Below are 20,152 nucleotides of genomic sequence, written 5' to 3' on the forward strand. Positions count from 1 at the left end.
GCTCCCAATGGCCACGACTAGAACAATTTGAGCAGCAAAGTAAATAAAATAGTACTGGATTTTAAACCAAAGTATAAAATAAATATCCAGTCCAGCTGGTGTGGCTCCCTGGTTGAGGAGGAGGTCATGGTTGGATTCCTGGTCAGGGCACATACCCAGTGAGTAGGGCGTGCAGGAGGCAGCTGATCAATGATTCTCTCTCATAATTGATGTTTCTAGCTCTCCCTCTCCTGTCCTTTCTCTGAAATCAACAAAAAATATATTTAAAAAAAGAAACAAACATAATATCCATGAATCCATATTGATATAAATAAATGATTGACTAAATAAAAGTATAAATGTCCAACAGGGAGGTAGATACATAAACCTGAAGGTCAATCAGAGGAGAAGCTTTAGATAAAGAAGATATGGTAAATAACCAGAGATGTGGCAAATGCTGGAAAATGATTCTAATAAGATGCTATGACAGAGAATTATAGGGGAGACCTAATAAAGGGAGTCAGGGAAGGCCTTTCTGAAAAGGTGATTCTTAAGCTGAGTACTGAGAGATCCGAAGGAGCAAGTCATGTGAAGGAGTGGGTATGCTGGGGAAGAGAAGGGGATTGCGGGCAACGAGAACAGTAAGTGTAAAGAGGATGAAGTAGGAAAGTGTCTTAATGCCTCGACAATACCATTTATACAGAAGTTGAGATGAAAAGGTTGGTAGGTAAACATGTTAGTGCCTGAGTGAGATGATTGCAAACACCTCCCAGGCTTGCAGTAGCACTGATCTCAACCTGTTTAGCACCTCCCAGAGATATACCAAGGGGATTCCATTCTTTAAACTTTGTAGAACAACGCAGACATATATGGACTCCAAGACCCCTGACAGCCAATGATTAGGATGGCACTGGGAGAACTCATAGATGGGGACACATCAGAACAAAAAGCTTAAAAGGAGCTTTCCAACTTTTCCCACTCCCAAGGTTCCTAGGAACAGCCCACGAATCCCTTTGTCCTATTCCTTCTCTTCTGTGCTCACCCAGATTCAGTAAGTTGACGGACTATTTGTTTGTATTTTAGCTATGCAAGTGTAATAAGACTGCAAAACAGCAATAATAATAAAAGACACAATGTGGCTTCTCTCAGAAGAGGAGGTAAAAACCGTGGAATCCTAGGAGGACTCGGAAATTACATAAAAAAGAAATATGTAATAAATTCCCCTTCATATAATAGGTACTCGGCAAAATTACTTTTACATATGAATAATTGCAGCAATAAACACAAATAAAGCAGGAGTAATGGCATCATTAACAACAGCCAAATAATTCAGGCAATGAGCAGACCACTGATGGTGCCCAGAATAGGTCTACTTCAACATTACTGGGAACATACCATTATGAATAAATGAAAACCACAGGAAATGCTCATTTTCTCAAGATTTGTATGCTTATAAGGAGGTCAACTGCTGTGGATTCCAGGAGAGAATGTATTTCTAGCGTCTATGGTCCTGAGAGGATGGGCAATGAGTAACTTATTGAAACTGAGCAAAGGAGAAAAGGAATTGTGTCAAATGTCAATTCATAGCCAGCACAGCAAAATGTCCTCTAATTATTCAGTATATAGAACACCTACCCAAATGCCTTCTTTGATGAAACCAACTACTGACACACCAATTAAAGAGTCAACATGTACTGAGCCTTATATACAATGTGCTGTAATCCTCTGTGGAGAGGATTCTGGGGAAATAAAATGTAAAACACAAGCAAGTCCCTTTACATAAAAAGACTGAGGTCCAAAGATGGTAAATAAATCGGTTTAGAATACAAATGTGGATGTTATAAAAACAATTCTATACATGAAGTAATTAGGCTCTAAGGCCACCCAAAAAATCTCATTTAGCCTATTCTGCTAACCAGAAGTAAAGAATTAATACTACTACATGACACAGACAATAGAATTATTATTATTATTTCTATAAGAAAATTCAATCCTAATTGCCCAGATGCAAGCCCTGATTCCTTTCAAGGCATCAAAGCTCTACTCTGCAACAACCCTAAGGTGCCAGAGTAGCATCCAGGTCATTAAAGGCTTACTAATCCTTTTCTACTGTGACTATTTAAACTGAAAATAATTAAAATATAATCGCCTGGCCAGCGAGGCTTAGTGGTTGAGTGTTGACCTATGAACCAGATGGTTGAGGTGCAAATCTAGTCAGGGCACATGCCCGGGTTGTGGGCTCAATCCCCAATAGGGGGCGTGCAGGAGGCAGCCAATGAGTGATTCTCATCATTGATGTTTCTCTCTCTTTCTCCCTCTCCCTTTCTCTCTGAAATCAATACAAATATGTTAAATTGGAAAAATAAACTCTCTGCAGAGTTGCTGCTACCCAGTTCAGCTAACTGCCTTCCTGGTTTTGCTGTATATTCAGCTCTCAACTCAGCTCCAGTCTGTTCTCCATGAATGGTAGCTATTATTTATTAGAAGTGGTACATTCCTCATCCACACCAGCTCTGTCACCTGACCTCACCTCTAATTTGCAGATTCACTAACCCCATGTACTCACTAATTATGACATATCAGAGCATACTCTACAGCCAGCCGATGGCCCCACCCCTCTCCAGTTGGTTGGTAGCTGGGCCCTCCTATAGCTGATATATCGGTGCCTGGTCATATCAAGACCAGTTCCACACAAGTTTAGAAGTTATAGAACTACCTAAGCTAAAATGACACTGGAGTACATGCTCATACACACACCTTCCAGAAAGATTTGTACAAAGGTTTACTTTTGTTCACTTCTACTCATTTTCAGAAAAATATTTCACTACAAAATCCTAAACTATCTTCCCCAGGACTTTCAAAAAGCCTATACAACAAGGTGAAGAAATTCCAGGCCAGAGAGCAGATCTGAAAAATAGCCTAAATTTCATGTCATCCAGGGCAAAGCTTTTAAAACAGCACATCTACTGCTCCTTTAAAATCAACACATACAACTATGCAGGGATCTGAAAAGTCTCAGCATCCTGCCAGGCCCACTCTCCATCCTTAGCGTCTGATTCTCATGTTACTTCTCAAATTAGAAGTCATGAGGACAAAAAAAAAAATCAATTCCTAATGGGCAGCTGTGATGAAGGTGGCTACAATGCTAGGTGGCTGTGTTGTGGATAGAAAAGATATTATCCAATTGTTGTCACATAACCCTGCACCTTGCTAGTTCAGGCCACCCACACCTGTTAAGTTGGAGGTAGTCCCACCATCCACCTGACTCTACAAGCAATTTGTACCACATGGTTTCAAATTTCCATTCTACCTATTATGACCAAGAGGCAGATGCAGGATGTTAGGTCCCCACAACGAGAATAAGCTCCCGTGCTGGTGCCCGTGGCAGCTGTTCCACTCCAGGCGGAGCCAAGTTCTTCGGAATTAGTCTATGCACCTTGCCCAGCTATAGACTCACACGGTTGGGTAAGGGGGGGTATTTGTTCCTGCAATAACCAAGGATCAAGCCACATAAAAAGATCTGACAGGTGGAAATAATGAAACTGGCCCCAACCTGGCCAAGCAGTGTCAGGGTCAGTGTCCAAGATCAAAACCAGCAATGTGAATGATTGCACCAGTCAAGCCAATCATATTCATGGTGTGGAACCAGGAAGGAGGGAATCCTGGCTCTTTCAAAGGTACCAGGAGCTAAGATGGGTGTATGAAGAACATAGAGTAGATAGATATCAAATGTGATTCAAGTGAAAGGAAAGTAGACTTAGAGCTACTTTGAGGCAGTAGAGATACTAAAGAAACAGGATGAGGTTAAGACTTGGGTGGCTGTATTTGGGGAGCAAAATTAGGGATACAGCACAAAAAGAGAATGAGATAGCTTATCTGCAGCATGTAATACTAAAGACAACAAAGATTGCCTGTAGTTTCTTAGGGAAAAACTCTTTAAAAACCAAAATTCTATGCCTAGCAGTGATCATTTAAGTGTGCAGACAAAACAAAAAACCCAACTTCATTTAAGGGCATGTAAGGTAAAAGCATCAGGCATATGCTGTTGCTTTATCAAACATGATAAATAATGCACAACTAATGCAAAATATCAATTTCACTCTGTCTCCAGTTACTTGAGTCTATACCGCATGCATTATCTTATCTGCAAATGAAGGTAGTACTTTTACTCAAAGCCATTGCTAAAGACTGAATTAAATTTCCTTAGAAGTAATACACATGTAGTATGTTTATCTACCTCTGTCTTTTCTGTTTGTCATTGTATTTTAAAAATATAAAACCAATTTAATTTGCTGCTTCCTCTCTACTAGTCAATCTAATCAATCAAGCTGTGTAAAATGGCAAAAATTGTTTGCCCTTGCCATTTGCCCAAACACACAAAACTCAAGAACTCCTTGATCGTAAGATGATGTAGAACTGAGGGAACTGAATCACCTTTCTTCTATTATACTGGTCCACTTCCTGCAATATTGTACAATTAGGATCAAGAGACAAGATGACGTATTTATATCAGCACTTATTGAAATACTAATTAAATGCTTTAATAATCCAACAACTACGTGTACATAATCCAAGGGGATCATATTATTCCCATATAATTACTGTTTTATCAGAAACAAGTTAGTGCAAAAATGCCTTTGAACTCCAAAAGGTACATGAGCATTTCTGTTATTACTTGTAGCAAAAATATGCTGGAAATGCCTCAAAGAACAGAAGGATTTGGAATTTATTTTCATGATCACTAACTACACCTTACACAGTATTTACTCATTCAACAAATATCTCTGAGCAGTGACGGAAATGTTCAGAAGAGTCATAAGGATAATTCAAAATAAAAAAAATTGCTGCCCAGGCGACAGACAAGTGGCTCCACTGGTTGGAATGTCGTCCCATATACCAAAAATGTTGCAGGTTCAATTTCTGGTCAGGGCACATACCTAGGTTGGGGTTTGATGCCTGGTTAGGGTCCTTGGAGGAGGCAACTGATGGATATTTCTCTCTCTCATCGATGCTTCCTACCTTCTTCTCACCTTTCTTCTTCTCTCTAAACATACTCTCCGTGAAGATTAAAAAAGAATCCCTAAAAGCCTAAAAGTCACCAATATTTGTCTTTGGTAAGGTTTTTACTATCATGAAATTACATTTAAATACCAGAATGTGATGTCTTCGTGATATTCAATACTTGAAAACTAAATCAGGGTCAGTGTCCAAGATCAAAACCAGCAATGTGAATGATTGCACCAGTCAAGCCAATCATATTCATGAGTTCTGAACAGTTTGGGATGCTATGAGCACAAATTCAGACATCATAAAGAAACATCTAATTTGTGTTAAATCTCAAGTTAGTAAAGATAATAGCATAGATTAGTAAAAAGGCACATGTTTTATTGAGCCATCAACAGAGAAACCACAAACTAAAATCAGCAAAGAATGATATAGCTCCTGCTTTCTTTGGCTGTCCATATTTTATTCTAAGAGTCTTATGGTTTTAACTCTTCTAATTTGTTGTTGATGATCCATTTTGAATTAATTTTCCTGTATACAGTATGAGGCAAGAGTCCAGCTTCATTCCTTCGTGTACAGAAATATAATTATCCCATCTGTTGAAGAGACTATTCTTTTCTCATTGAATGAACTGAGCACCCTTGCCAAAAATCAATTAGCCATAGGTATATGGATATATTTCTGGACTATTGGTCTATATTTCTATCCTTATTACAATAGCACACTGTTCTGATTACCATAGCTTTGTAATAATTTCTGAAATCAGGAAGTGAGTTCTCCAACTTTGTTGTTTTTCAAAGTTGTTTTGGCTTCTTGGCACCTCCGTCAATTTCAAACGAATTTAAGGATTAGCTTCTTCATTTTTGTAAAAATTAGTCTGTTGGAATTTTGATAGGAATTATCTCTGGATGATATTGACATATTAATAAGTCTTCCTACCCATGAACCCAGGATATATTTATTTAGGTTGTCTTGAATTTATTTCCGCATCATTTTATAATTTTCAGTGTACCAGTCTTTTGCCTCCTTGGTTAAATTTACTGCTAGTTATTTTATTCTTTTAGATGCTATTGTAAATGCTTTTTCAATTTCATTTGCAAATTGATCATTGCTTGTGTGTAGAAATACAACTGACTTTTGTACCTTGCAAGTTTACTGAATTCGTTTATTAGCTCTAGTAACTTTCTTGTAGATTCCTTGGGATTTTCTACACATAGGAGCATGTTACTGAGAAAAGAGACAGTTACTTTTTCCTGTGAAGTCTAGTCGCCTTGGCCTCCTCAGACTCCCAGCCCCATCTTCTCACCTCAGGGAGCCTGGCAGCCTCCACCTGGGTTCCCCCTTACACTACAGCCTGGAAACCCTTTTCAGGTGGTAAACTGGGGCAATCATTGGGTTCATGTTACTCCTTTCTCACCTCTCGGAGATCACTGCACATTCACTGCCTCATATCCAATGTCTTAAAGATCACTGTTTAATATATTTTTGTCTTGTTTACTCCTTGTTTCAGGTGTTGTGATTGTTAGTTTTATTTGTCAACTTGACTGGGCCACTGGGGACCCAGACATTTCATCGACATTATTCTGGGAGAGTCTATGAGGGTGTTTCTGGTTAAGATTAATACTACCTAATCAGTAGTAGACTGAGCAGAGCAGACTGCACTCACTAATGGGGCTTCATCCAATCAATGGAAAACCTTAAGAGAACAAAAAGGCTCAGTAAGAAGGAACTCCTCCTGCCCACCTGCTGAACTGAGTCATCAGTCTTCCTGCCTTCGGACTCACACTAAAACATGGGCTCTGCTTGGGTCTTGAGGCTGTTGGCTTTGACTAGAATTCACACCAGTGGCTCTCCTGGCTCTCAGGCCTTCAGACTCTGGAGCTATATACACTGGCTCACCTAGGTCTCCAACTTATTGGCTGCAGAACTTGGGAGTTCTCAGCCTCCCTACTTGTGTGACCCGATTCCTTATAATAAATCTCTTTGTGTGTGTGTGTGTGTGTGTGTGTGTGTGTGTAGATGTAGATACACATACACATCCTTCCTATTAGTTCTGTTTCTCTAGAGAAACCCTAGTCCAGGTGGAATGATAAATCAGTTCTCAGTTACTCCATAGTTACCAGAAATATAAGTTTAATTTATTAAGACAATATTTTATTACAAGGCAAGTAATTACAATAGTCATGAATACTTCTTTTATTACTTTTCTACAAGAGTCATACTTTTATCACAGCTGTGAGGCGAGGCTCTTTGCACTCTGTGAACAGAATGTAGGATACAGAAGGGGAGGAAGCCTGTTGAAAAGAATGGAGGACACAGACTAGGAAATGGGACTCTGTATTTTACAAAAACATTTTCATACATTTGTCTCCCATCTCATATTCTGAACAACTTGTGAGGCTGAGCGGTTGGGTACTTTTTTTTTTTTTTTTAATATATTTTATTGATTTTGTAAAGAGAGGAAGGGAGAGAGATAGAGAGTTAGAAACATCGATGAGAGAGAGTCATCGATCAGCTGCCTCTTGCACACCCCCTACTGGGGATATGCCCGCAACCAAGGTACATGCCCTTGACTGGAATCGAACCCGGGTCCCTTCAGTCCCCAAGCCGACGCTCTATCCATTGAGCCAAACCAGTTTCGGCTGTTGGGTACTTTTCATTCCACTGTACAGATTTTGGAACTGGTTCAAAGAAATCAAGTGACTTACCCAAGGCAAGATAACAATAAAGGCAAGACTTGAACTCAAAACTTTTGACTCAAAATTATTTGCTCTGATATACAATTCTAAAGTCAGGAAGCACTTATTATGAAGACATGTGGCTGAAGTAAAAATACCTGAAATTCGGGATCAATCAGATCTGTATCAGAAATTCTTTCACTGACCTAGTCTTTGACCCACTGGGACCTAGGGATCAATTGATCCTTTCATGCTTTCACTATCCCAATGCCTTGTCTCCCTCCCTCCCTTCCTTCTTTCCTTCCTTCCTTCCTTCTCTCCCATTTTAATGTCAGGAAATAGTACATGAACAATTTTTATCTTCTGCCGTTGACATATTTTGTAATCTTCCCTAATCCTAACCTTGACCTTAGCAAATAACTACACTTTTGGCTGCTAGTATTTTTATTGTTTCTCTTTGCCCTTCTTTCTGTCCCATGGGTAACTGTGTGCCCCAGCAATACAGGACATTTGTGCACAAAGCAGCTTTATGTCCAGAGAAATGAAACATTCCTAAGGTTTTTCTTACCAAGTCCAGACACAGAGTGACACCCCCCCTCCCCACCCCCGCCCAGAATCTCATCTGCAGGCACATAGCTGGAGATGGTGGAGAGACAACCTTCAATAGAAAAAACTCAGCCCTGGAATTCAGGCTGCATTCTGAGGTTAAGAATAAACATTTAGAACATTTATGATCTGTAAAATGAATCTTCTAAAGACTGAGCCCACAATTTTTGGCAAATTAGGTGTGAGAGTAAAATACAAACAGCACCTGTTGAAAGCAGTATTTTTAGGAGCAGAAAGAGAATATAGGGGACCAGCTATAACTATAAGAATTTTGCAAAGGAAAGGCTAAAGGAATAGAGGCCAGGACAGGTTTAAGAATGCTGAGAAACTGAAAGGATGTATGGGAGACAAGATTAGTTCAATATCTGGGCATAATAGGTTCACACAACACAGAATTTTTGCTTTTGTTTTTAAAACAGGTATCTACTAAGAGCTTATTATATGCAGGGCACTGTGGGAAAGAGTTCATATCCACTGTCACATCTAATTTAGTGGATCTCCATAACACTGCTAGGAAGTAGGAATTATCCTCTAGGCCTTTCTATACATAATCAGTGACCACCTACTGACAGATCTGTCCATTACAAAAATAAAATACAGGCTTTTCCTTCCAGTCCCATCCTTCCTTTCTCCCTTGCCTTACCTATAACTGATCCTGTAAGACCTCCAACGTCAGGATTTCATGCAATCAAATGTCAGATTTCAGGAGCAAATTTTTTGTGCAAGGGGCCAAAACCAGTTTGGCAGAGTGGATAGAGCGTCAGCTTACGGGTTCGATTCCGGTCAGGGGCACGTACCTTGGTTGTGGGCACATCTCCAGTGGGGGATGTGCAGGAAGCGGCTGATCGATGTTTCTCTCTCATTGATGTTTCTGGCTCTCTCTCTCTCTCTCTCTCTCTCTCTTCCTTCCTCTCTGTAAAAAAATCACTAAAAATATATTTTTGAAAATTTTGTGCAAGGGACTGAACCTCCTATTTACCACCTCAGGTGGCTAGGAAGCTGCCCACACAGGTAATCAATTGCTTATGCTCGGAGCATCTAGAAGTGATCCTTACTCACAGCAACCAACTGCTGTTGACTGACTCCACAGTGTTTCATAACAATTCGCCCCCAGAGGAAATCTTAAAGCTATTCCAAATATTTTTTCATCACACCTGCTACTCCACATCCTTTCTTCCCATTCTTCTTAGATAACCCAATTCTAGCCTCAGGCCCTCCACTTTTAGCAGAAAGCCTTCATTCACCAAAACCATAGAAGGTACCAAACAAAATATTTCAGTTCCCCATCCCACCATTTTGAACTTTTATCTCATTCTCAGGAATGTTATTTTCCTCTATCCCATCACTATTTCTGCAAATGGTAATAACTGTAGGGCTTCCTTTATAACGCCTGTATCCCCTTTTCTACAGTGACTGGGACCTCCAAAACAATGGTGATAACAGACATCCTTAACCTGCAGGCCTTCAGTGTTTTCCTCATTTGACGTACTTTCCGTGTTCCCCGTAAAGAATGGGTCTGGCTTCTCACAATGCTTATTTTAAATGTCTCAGCGATGGAACATCCACAAGGGGTCAGTCCCAAGCTCATCCCAAATTCCTTCTCTGAGAAAAAGTTTATCCATACACTATACTAATATAGTGTATGGATAATATACATACACTATATTCTGCTAATATAAACAGAGAAAATCTTAGACATACCTACATTACTCTTTAAACCATATATTATCTTTCTACACATTTTAATCACAAGTCAGCTTTTGTTGAAATGCTTATTTTAGTGTCTTCTTTATCCACCTCATAATTTCCTTTCTATAATGACTATTGCTCATTTTGTAGAAGCACAATATAGGTGAAGGGCCTATGAAGGTGAAAGATTTTTAAACTGAACAATATGGTTTAATTCGTGGCCAGCAGGGCCAAATAATTTTATACAAATCTTACTAGAAAAAAAAAAAATTAGACAATCAGCTTTATGGTACAAACCAGCCAACAGAAAAATTATTTCAAAAACAATTCTCAATGTTTAATAATGTATGTTTTTATGACATGACTTTCAGCTGTTGTTTCACCTTCCAGCTAGACTGAATCGGATTTTAACCACCCTTATGGCATTGTACATATGCAGGGAGCAAATGCAATCCACTGGAGCGAAGCAATGTGTGTAAAAGGGTTCAATTAAATGATGAAATGTTTCTTGTAAATTAAAGTAGTATTAAATAATTATCTTCCATGCAAATTATCTTTCATGGGGTGTTCCAACAATGTGCTTCATCATATGTAGCTGCTTTAATACATGCTATTTGTAATGCTTGACATAATAAATTCTCTCTCTTCTAATTCCTGTAGAAATGAGAATGAAAATTTAAACTTTTTAATTTTTCCTTGCTAGACTGACTTTGTAAATGTACCAGTAATGAGACACTATGTCTTCATAACCTATAGTGCAGAGAAGGATTTAACCAAATGCACACTACTAATACAACCGTTTATATGAATTTCTGTTGGAAAATGCCATGTTATCCTCTGCTCATTAACAAAGTAAATTTCCCCTGGAGGTTCATAAGCTCACTCACCTATATCCTTACCTCAAACTCTTAAGGCTTCTGTCTTAGAAGAATATCACATGCTAAAATGTAAATACACAAAATAGAAATTGTTAGCACAATGCATTGGGGATCCACATATTTCCTAAAATGTATACAAAAGTGTATGTTGTCTGTGCAAATGTGCATTTTATGAGAATCCAAATTTTTTATCTGATTCTCTCTGGGGCCATAAATCCACCACACACAAAAAAAAAAAAAAAAAAAAAAAAAAAGATTAAGAATTACCGAATAGGGCAGAGGATGGGGTGGGAACCTGGTGGAGGGGGAAAAAATGAGGAACTTTTGTAATAATATGAACAATAAAGATTTATTTAAATAAATAAATAAATATTAAAAAAAAAAAGAATTACCGAATAAAGACAAAAGACACAGTATCTCAGTCATACTCTCATCTTATAGGTACAGGAAATTTGATTGATGTCCCAGTGCTACTACCGAACATTTCTCACACAGAACAAAAATCAAAAATTCCCACTAAAAGAAATCAAACTAGAACATTCCATCATAGTCATTTCTTAAAATCTAAGAGAAATCTGCACATCCTTCCTGAGCACTCCAGATTATGTGCATCTGCTGTATCAGCCTATCGTCCTGAAAAGAGTAACTGCCCAAGGTGTTCAGGGGGAATCGAGTCATGCTTCTCCTTGGACCGGAGCCTGGTGTATCAGCACAGAGCTGGGAAAAACAGGCTGAGTCGGTGTCACAATTTCATGTTTCATAAAGGTTTCTGTAAACATAGCTTCCCTCCCTTCCACCCTCAAATGCTCCTAAACATCCTTAGCTTAACTATTAACTAAATCAGAAATACTAAACTGCATTTTTTTAAAATGTTCTCAGAGGTCTTTCCAGTCACTTTACTCTAATGGACGAGGAAAAGTCCAAGGGAGCTTCAGGTTCAATTAAATACCACAACTGCTGTAACAGCCACACACCACTAAGCATGGAAGCGCCCGAGTCCTGGGAGGAACTTACTGCCAAAATTGCCACACTTCTAGCTAATAAGCACAATCCCCAGGTTCTATTGAGAATTAATGGGCCCACAGACACCCTAAGTTACAACCCACGATTCTGCAAGGAAGGCAGAAACTTTCCTACAAAGCTAGTGTGGCAGACATAGGGCTGACCATATCTTCAATTATCCAGCTACGTTTAAAACAAAAAAAGCAGCAGCTTGAGCAAATATAACTTAGGAAGATTTAGTACTGAAGAAAACAAAATTATCATTGCAAAAAGATTTCAGATTTCTCTCAATATAAAGTAACAGAATCTTATGCAATTCTCAAATAGTCACAAATAGAAAACACATCAGGACACACTATGCATATAAAATTATCCTTAACTAAAATAAATACAACAAAAAGGGATCTAATATTTTTTTCACAAAATGTCATAGGACTCTAAAATTTCATTTTTCCCATACTTCAATTTTTATCAAAAGCTTCCCCCCAAATTAAGTCACTTTCTAGAAAAAAAAATTTTTAAGTTAATTCTTAACTATATCCATTATTAGAGGCCCGGTGCATAAAATTCATCCACCGGGAGTGGGGGGGGGGGGGGGGGCCCCCTCAGGCCTGCCTGCATCCTCTCGCAATCCAGGACCTCTCAGGGGATGTCTGACTGCTGGTTTGGGATCGATCCCACTAAACTGGCAGTCGGACATCCCTCTTGCAATCTGGGACCCCTGGCTCCTAACTGCTTGCTTACCTGCCTTGTCTGCCTGATCACCCCTTACCCCTTCTGCCTCTGCAGCTTAGTCCAGAATGACGTCCAGAAGGCTGTTCGGCTGTCCAGTGTAATTATCATATTATGCATTTATTATTATAGATGTGAGTTCAGTGATCTTCAGCCTCTCTGAAGAGGGGATATTCAAATACTAGAATTTCGATGGTACACTCCAGAGGACCAGATTACATTCTCACTCATCACTCTCTAGAGATGATCCCCTTTCACCACCGTGTATCTGTTTAGAGTTCTTTACTGCCTTGACCTATATAATCAAAGAGGAAAGTTCCTGCATGCTCTAATAAACAGGCCATCCTTCCCAGAGTTGGCTGAATGCTTTTCACCACTCATCCCACCCCATGGTTCATCATATGACCCACCAACGCCATTCACCAAAGTCACGGTGCTTCTCCTATTGAAATAAAAATAAACAGCATTTTCTCCAAAATTAAAGATTTGATGCTATACAGGGTGTACAATATTCATGCTACAACAGCACATGATTTAGAGCAAGATGATTAGCTTCAAAATGTTCTTAATAAATCACTATATGTTACCTATCAAGTCAAAGTAGACAGACTTATACAGACTTTCAACAGTACATGTATTTGTTGAACTCAACTTTCTCTGGTATCTAGTGTTTAAATAACTTTCCCTTCTAGATAGTTAACCTTAACAGTAATTTCTCTTATGTCCCCACTCTGCCCACATGAACTCAGTTCATCTTCACAACCCTATGAAGTTTATACAGGAGACTGTGTCCAGGATGCACTACAGATACCAAAATCTGCAGATGCTCAAGTCCTTTTACTTTCTGTTCCCTCTGCCTCAAATACTCTTCATTCAGCTACTTACACATCCAGCACTTCCATGTATTTTAAGTCCTTTCCAAAAATTCATTTGCTTGGTAAGGCCTCGTGGCATATCTAAATTATCAAGCCTGCTTTTTCTTTTTTTTTAAATCTCAGCACTTATCCCTTTCATGTTATTTTATATATTTGTCTTGTTTAGTCTCCATCTTTTCTACTAAAATAAAAGTTCTCTGATGGTATATTTTTTTGTATATTGTTTTCCCAGCAACTAGAAAAGTATTTAATGCATAGCAAATGCCCAATAAATATTGGCTGGATGAGTAATCTCTATAATCATCTTAAATGGGTATATTGGTTATTGCCAATCTTTCACTATTCCACTTAATGCTCTAATGCAGGGTCAGCAAGCATTTTCTGGTAAGGGTCAGAGAGTAAAAACATCCTGCTTTGCAAGGTTTCTATAACAAACTCTGCCATTGTAGCTACAAAGAATGGCTGTACCCATGAACCAGGTCACCGTTTGATTCCTGGTCAGAGCACAAGCCAGGGTTGTGGAATCGATTTCCCCAGTGCCCGGGGGCATGCAGGAGGCAGCCAGTTGATGATTCTCTTATCATTGATGTTTCTATTTCTCTCTCCCTCTTTTTGAAATTAATAAAAACACATTTTTTTTAAAGGGTAAATAATAAAAAGCAATCCATTTAAGCAAAGAAAAGTAACAGAGATAACTTTGGATGTCTCTAGAATTCAAGGGGGAAAAAATTTTTTTAAGTACTTCAGCTAACAGAGTCATTGATGATTAATAAACAAGAAACATTTTCAGGTATCAAGTGAAAAGATATTTGCAATGGGTATTAATGAAATTCTGATTCACCCTGGTTGAAGGTTTGATCTCCGTTCAGGGTGAGTCAAAGAGGCAGCTGATCTATGTTTCTCTCATACTGATGTATGTCTGTCTGTCTGTCTGTCTCTGTCTCCTTCCTCCCTTCCTCCCTCTCTGCATCCCTCTTTCTCTAAAATCAATAAAGACATTTAAAAAAAAGAAATTCTGATTCTTTGCAAGTTTTTTTTTTTTTTTTAAACAAACAGATAATAATTACTAGCAACTGCACACATATTACTTCTTGCCCTGCATATGGAGTTACAGAGACCATAGATTTCAAGAGTAAACTGACAGGGAAAGCTACTCTCTAAGGAAAACCTGCTCCTTGGTGCTGAGACAAAGTTGACTGAACAGAAGGAAAAGTGCTGGAGTAAAATGTGTAATTTTATGGTAAGACTTTTAATGTGTTTAAAAGTTTAAGTGTTTGAATGTCTTCTTAAAGTTTTTTAAAGATACATTTCACACAAAGCTGCAGTTTATCTTTTGAGACATATATGATGTTTTTCTCTCTGTACAAAAGGACCAATACTGATGTCCTAAACACCATCCCTTCGCTTCCTATATTATTTTAATTGTGATAAAGTGTTCCTGAAATACATCTTTGTCACTAGAGCCACCGGTATTACCAATGTGAAAAAGGCAAAAAGCTTTCCAACTATTTAAAACTTTGCAAAACAAGCTTGAATACTGTTGCATAATTTGCCTTTCTCCAGTATTTTAAACTTTGTTGACACTGAATATAAGATAAAATTCAAAAATTTGCATTTTCAGTACTTTTGGATTCTTGACCTTTATTTGAATTTGAGACTAAGCTTACCAAACAACAGAATTTACACTGTAACTAGCCAACCACAATCCTCATTATGGAATCTATGCAATGCACTTGTTACCTAGGAAACAGACCAGCGCACAGGCAGAGGGCAATTTCAGGATAGCAAAAGAATTCTCCCATCATGCTAGTAAATAAAGTCCATAAATCAACTAATGTAAAGCAAAGTAAAAAAGTATATGTAACAGTTAAACCTGATGGAACTTTTTTAAAAGAAAAGGGAAAAAAAAAAGAAACCTATGGGGTTTCTTCTTACAACTATGTAGATCTCTTAAGCAAATTTTATGAACAGGTTTCTTTACAAACACAAACTGTCAGAAAATAAACTGTTCAAAATAAATGGCTTCTCTCCAATCTTCAGCTTCTCTATTTTTTACAGTATTTAAGAGCAAATGCTTCTTTAGAGCCAGCCTCATACATCTGGTAGCAGAATATTAATCCAAGAATAAATTCTCCATTTTCTACAAGCAGCAAGAGTTTGCACTATTCTCAAACAACGCAGGACCATAAAGGCTGGAATAAGGGGTCACTGTCCAAACCTCTCAGTCAGACCTGCTTCCCGACCAGGCTACAAAAAAACTGCATGAAAAATGACTTGAAAGTCATAAATCTATTTAAAAAAAATAAAATTGTTACTTTTTAGTTTTCCACTTGATTATTACTAATAATGCTAGTCATTTGAGGGTACCAGTTAACATAAAGTGGCCATTTTGAGTTTCTTTTAAAGGTCCTACATGAGAATTAACTAACAGGAAAAGGCTAGAGAAGTCTATGGATTTTTAAGCCTATCAAATTTAACTATGGGCAGCTTAGTTTTTTTGTTTGTGTGTGTGTGTGTGTGTGTGTGTGTGTGTGTGTGTTTTTAAAGCTGGTAAATGTCAGTTTTTACTCCTCAGCTACATTTAAAATTCAACTTTACACAAATTTAAAATTTCTTAAAGCAGCACTGATTTGTCACAATAACAAAAGGAGTAGGAAAAAAAGTCAACCATGAAAAATGAAAAATAATTTATGCCTTCCTAAACAACAACATACATACCAGAAGAAAATCAGTTGACAGCATATAACATTCTCTGGAATGAGTGATTACATCAAAATATTATTGTTAAATTACACATGAATAAAAACATTAACATCTACAAATCATAGTCTAAAAACAAAACAACAAAAAATAGCCAGCCACATAAAGATTCTGCTCTGCCGATCCCAGAAAACTATTGAGCACAACTACAACTTTGCCAAGCAATTCTCAACACAGGCCACACTCTCTTACTGTTTAGCTTACACAGTGACTCTTTGTTAAATCTTATTGCTAAGACTGACATGACAGCCTTGTAAATAAAGGTATAAACAAGCAATTCAATTTTGTTTATCCTTTTTAATACTTATAAGAGCTGATGAAAAGTATACATCTATGAGCTGAAAACTCTGGGGTGTTTTATTTTTTAATATGTATATTTTATTGATTTTTAAAATATATATTTTATTGATTTTTAAAATATATATTTTATTGATTTTTTTACAGAGAGGAAGAGAGAGGGATAGAGAGTTAGAAACATCGATGAGAGCGAAATATCGATCAGCTGCCTCTTGCACATCCCCTACTGAGGATATGCTGGCAACTAGTCATGCCCTTGACTGGAATTGAACCCAGGACCTTTCAGTCCGCAGGCTGACACTCTATCCATTGAGCCAAACTCGTTTCGGCTTTGTTGATTTTTTTTACAGAGAGGAAGGGAGAAGGATATAGAGTTAGAGACATCAATGAGAGAGGAAGATCAGCTACCTCCTGCATACCACACCCCCTACTGGGGATGTGCCTGCAACCAAGGTACATGCCCTTGACTGGAATAGAAACTGGGTCCCTTCAGTCTGAAGGCCAATGCTCTACCCACTGAGCCAAACCAATTAGGGCTCAGGGAGTGTTTTAGAACTCTATTCCACCATTCAGGACACACCTGAACAAATTTTAATACCTGTCCTCTTTGGGCCACCCTTAATGGAAAAGGAAGAAGGACCTTGCTCAAGGGCTTACCTTCAATTTTAACACTGAGTTCTGTGCCTTTGTGCAGACTTTAAATCCATTTTATCTAATCTCGACCGGAAGTTAGAGCAGGAACTAATAAAATTTGATCAACTCACTGGCATGATTATTGTTACATGTCGCCTCTTCTAGGTCTTAAGTGTACAAAAATATATACTCCAAGCATTTACAAAATTAGGCATGCAATGATATTCCATCTGTGAATGTAACTAGGGCAAGAATCTAGGGTAAATTTGTCTTCTAGAAAAAAGACAATATTTAGGTATACCTATCTGTCTCTTTTTTGTAATGACAAAAATCAGCTTGCCTAATTAAATCTGCATTAAAGTGTATATTGTTTTCTGATGAATTTCTACATCTTGATGAAAATTTTAATATTTTTTCCACCATGATTTTCCTTCAAGTCTAGATAATGCTTTTTAAAAAAATTATTACAGTGACTCTTTTTAAGAAAGCCTCCATTTTCTACATAAAGTTGAACATATAACTGTCTGAGCGCCCTCAAACAGTTTTTATAATATGCTTGCTAAGTGTAAGATTCAAGATTGTCAGTACGGATTCTCACACAATAGGCAAAATAAGTAAAAGTCTCCAGAACTGAACAGCAGATTGCAGTTAATACAAAGCTATCACCTGCATTAAAAATCTGAATCTGTAAAAATTAATTTTCTGGGTCCTTACTCAACATGATTTATTATTTGAGTATTCGAATACACAGCAACTTGTTTATAAGACACATAGCCAGAAAAAAAATAATACAAATCAGAAATATCACAGTAACTGTCAAAACACCGCATCCACTAACTCCAGGCAGGCAAAGGTAGGTGTACAGTTGTGAACACAGGAAGCACAGTTACTAAAGCCATTGTAATCATCATAAACTGCGTGTATTCTTCCATACCAACAACTGTAAACCTACTTTTGCCCGCCCTTGTATATTACGGATGGGTTACAGTCAAGGAATACACACGGGGGAGGAGGAAGATCTCAGTGGTAACATTCACGTTATCCCCAAAAAGATCTCCTGTCTCCAATGAGAAAAATAAGAAATAAAGGTTTTAGCGTGGATGGAAAGACTGATATTTACTGCACTCTAATTTAACCTCCACCAGGGAAGCTGTCCCTACCTGGCTTGCTTGTTAACTGTTAATTTAATAGGTCAGAGATACTGTCTTGCTAATCCCAAGGAGTCTAGGAAACAACTAAACTTTACCCCCAAACTTTAACATATACATATATTAAGAAAAAGTAAAAATCACAGTCATGTTCATCTCTTATTTATTGCACTTAAGTATCTATGAAAGAGAGAGAGATAGAGAGATAGAGAGAGAGAGAGAGAGAGAGAGAGAGAGAGAGAGAGAGAGAGAGAGAGAGAGAACCGCAGCCCTTCTTGCACTGGGGTTTGTTTTGGCGAGCCCAGCCTCCCTCCATCCAGGGAGATACATTTCTGGATGTGTTTGATAACAAACACCAATCACTGCGCGCAGCCTCAGACGGGGGAAGGCTCTCCTCCGTTAGAAACAATAAATAAGGGCGCAGGCGGCGCGCGTTCCTCCACACCCGCCGGAACGCTCCTCGGCGCGCCTCCCGGGAGGCACCCAAGTCGGGCAAAGCCCGGAACCCCCTCTCCGCTGTGTCCACAACCCCCTCCAGACTGGGAAACTACGAGGGCAGATCTCATCTTCCCTTCCCGCCCTCCTCCCCCGCACAGACCCCACACCGGGGGAGGCGAGGAGACCCCGCCGCGCGCCCGCCGCCGCCGCCGCCGCCACGGGAGAAGCCGGGCGGCGGGCCGGTGCCCGGGAGGCGGACCGAGCGGCCCCGGCCGCCAGGGTCTCCGCCCCTCACGCCCCCCGGCCCGTCGCGGGCGGCGACGTCCAGCCGCGCGGCTCCCGGCCCGGACTCTCGACCTCTCCCCCCGCCCCCCCGCCCCCAGAGGAGACAAAAGGAGGGTTCAGCCGGGTCACCGCGCGGCCGCCGGGGGTGGAGGCGGAGGAGACCCCGGGCGGCCGCCCCCCACACAAAGGGCCACCGGCCCGGGCCGCCGCGTCGGCGCGCTCGTCCCCGCCCACGCGCGGCGCTCACCCACCTGCAGGTGTCTGTGCGTCTGTCCATAGGAACGCGGGCGGCGGGAGGCCTGCGGGGACCGGGCTGCCCGGGCGGGACGGGACGGAGGTGCGGGAGGGAGGCAGAGCGGCCGGAGGGCCGGGGAGCGCGGGCAAGTGGCGCGGGGTAGGCGCCGGGCGGGCGGCGGGCGGGCGCGGGGCGGGGTGCGGGGGCGCCAGCCTGGCTCCGCCGACCAGCGCGCGCCGCTCCGTGCGCCCCGGGCTCCGCGCGCCGGGCTCGGAGCGCGGCGGGGGGCGGGGCGCGGGCGGGGCGGGGCCGGCGCGCGGGGCGGGGGCTCGGACCCCGGGCTCCAGCCGGCACCGGAAGCGCGCCGTGGTCCGCGAGACCCACAGGAAGTGAGTAACGACACCTCCTACGACGCGCGCCGAGCTCGCAGCTCTCGCTGCCCCAGGGGTTGTGGCCCGACCCTCCCACTCCACACGCGCCCACGGTCTCGGGCTCCGCACCCCGACTGGTGTGCAGCCCACAATTCCTGGTTTGTTCTGAGGTGGGCGGCACGCCCCCCTCTGGCTTCACGCACGGGACCGCGGTCCCCCCTGCCTCTCCTTACAACTCCACCTAAACGCTAGGAGCAGACCTCATTACAGGACCATACTCCGTGTGTGGCAGGTGTGTGGCACCTGTCTTAATGCACGAAGTAGTAATCTTTACACCCAGACGTGTGTAAGAACACCTCTGACCAACAGACGTACAACCCACAGTCACCTGTGCTCCGTGGGATTCCTAATGGAGCGGCAATCCACGCATCCTTCTCATGGAAGGAGTGGGGCCGCTTAAAAACACCTAAAACGCACTAAGACCGGGCTACAATAGCACCCGGATAGCGCTCCGCTCATGCTAACGTGTTACCAGGCACCCT

The 20,152-nt window shown here is 40.6% G+C and overlaps 1 protein-coding gene across 2 annotated transcripts in view; it reads right to left on the reverse strand.

Annotated features, from left to right (window-relative positions):
• Positions 1-19,496, reverse strand: part of KIAA1958 (KIAA1958 ortholog) — an 82,900-nt gene extending 63,404 nt beyond the window's left edge. For both annotated transcript variants that reach the window (XM_036432989.2, XM_045579901.1), the window contains exon 1: positions 19,256-19,496. The gene's annotated coding sequence lies outside the window, so the exon portion shown is untranslated. The remainder of the gene's footprint in view (positions 1-19,255) is intronic.
• Positions 19,497-20,152: the final 656 nt, after the last annotated feature.

The sequence above is a fragment of the Pipistrellus kuhlii genome, unplaced genomic scaffold (assembly GCF_014108245.1).
Source record: "Pipistrellus kuhlii isolate mPipKuh1 unplaced genomic scaffold, mPipKuh1.p scaffold_m20_p_12, whole genome shotgun sequence".
NCBI classification, from domain to species: domain Eukaryota; kingdom Metazoa; phylum Chordata; class Mammalia; order Chiroptera; family Vespertilionidae; genus Pipistrellus; species Pipistrellus kuhlii.